Raw genomic sequence first — 2,101 nt, 5'->3', positions numbered from 1 at the left:
GAATCATCTGGGGATATCTTGGTTGTCCTTCTGTTCAAAACTAAAATTGTACATGACCCCAGGAAAGAAAGTCACTTGGAATTAGCTCATTTCTATTTGAATGTCTGTATGTTGTAGTCTTGAATCAACTCAGCGTTGTGTAACCGATATGCCTCATTTCTTTCTCTACACTCAGGAGTGCAAAAAACAGAAATTATCTCTTCACGTTCTTTAGTAATTTCTCGAGCCAGGGGCTTGTTAAACATAAATGCTGAATTTTGTGATGAGTCAGCTTTGTCATAGGATTTGATTAGTGAGATCAGCTCATCTGACTTCATTTTGTAACAGTGGCAGTCGGTTGTCACTATTATCTGATTAACATTGCGAAACCAACTACAGTTCGCCTGATCTGGAATCTCTTTTATAGCCTCCAGAAGCTTTCTGTTGCTCATGCGATTAGACACCACCATCCCTGCTTTTTCCATTTCAGAGACCAGTTCAGCAAAACGGCTTGTAAGTGCTTCTATAGATTCACCATATGCGTATCTGAACCCTTTAAGTTCCTGCTCAAGCACCTCTCTCTTAGAAGACATTTTTAAGATATGATCCCAAAAATGTGTTCTTTTAGCTATTTCCTCAACCCAAGCTCAAAGCGAGAACCCGTGTGCTCGCTAACTCAAACCCTTTCAATCGAATGAACGAACTCGCTTTCTAAACCGCACCTCAAAACTCTGTCAAAACTGTTATCACAACCGAACTAACAAACCTTTTTTTTTAATAATAATCCCCCTTTTTTTAATTAAAAAAATAATTAATTAATATTTTTTTTTAAAAAATACTTATTATTATTATTATTATTATTATTATTATTATTATTATTATTATTATTATTATTATTATTATTATCAATGATTATGTAATGATGATCAAATGATTATTATAACTATTACTACCTCCGTCCCATTAAAAGTGTCATATTTTAAGTTTTCAAAGTCTTTATTTATAAACTTTGACCTTAAATAATTTTATTTGTGTTAGATAATACTTGATGAAACTTATATGATTTGAATGTGTTTTACAAGTGTTTTTATCGGGTTAATTTTCATCAAGTTTTATATAACACATAAAATATATAATTAAAGTCAAAGTTTATAAATAAAAACTTTGAAAATTCAAAATATGACACTATTAGTGGGACGGAGGGAGTATTATAATAAATTTAAACCTACACGTTTCTGTCTCTTCTTCACACAACTGTTCCCAAAACCCTAATTTTTAACTCAGCCGCCGGAGAGGATGATGATGATGATGATGATGATGATGATGAATGTGTGAAGAACGGTTAAGTTGGTGATTAACAATGGTGTAGGAGATGGAGATGAACGATATGATTGGCAGTGATGAACAAGGGGAAGTATGACGGTTGAAGGTGAAAACTCAGAGAAATAAGAGATCGACGAGATAGGTATCGGAGAGGATGGTGATAATGGTTGTTGGTCGGAATTGACGACGAAGATGATGAACGAAGAATGATGACGGTGGACGGAGGTTGTTGCCGGAGATATTGAACGTTGCCGATGATGAAGAGTGATGAATTCGGAACGGTGGAGATGACTCGAGACCAAGTGAGGTTGCGACTTGAGAACTCGGATTTGGAAAGATTGGTTGCGAGTCGGACAAGTCGAAACGGTGGTTGCGACTCGTAATCGAGGTTGCGACTCGGAGGAGAACTCACTCGAAACCGTTGTGACTCGAAACCTGCTGGATGATGAACTGATGATGATGGATGGACTCGAGACCTTGTGAAGAACAATGGAGAGTCAATAATGTTGCTGCTGATTATAAATGTTCCGAAACCAATGTGAAACAGATTGATTGCGACTCGAGACCTTATGAGGAACAATGTTCCGAAACAATGGAGAGCTGCTGATTGCGACTCAGAAGTTAGTGACTCGAGACCTCATAGATGGGTGATGATGACTCGAAACTGTTATGATGATGATCAGTCGAGACCTAAGTGAAGATGTGAAGATGACTCGAGACGGAACGGTTGCGACTCGGGAACGGTGTAACTCGAAACCGGTGATGATAATAATGATACTCGAGACCGGTTGTTGAGATG

The sequence above is a fragment of the Helianthus annuus genome, chromosome 9 (assembly GCF_002127325.2).
Source record: "Helianthus annuus cultivar XRQ/B chromosome 9, HanXRQr2.0-SUNRISE, whole genome shotgun sequence".
Lineage (NCBI taxonomy): Eukaryota > Viridiplantae > Streptophyta > Magnoliopsida > Asterales > Asteraceae > Helianthus > Helianthus annuus.
Note: the sequence above shows the minus strand (reverse complement) of the source record.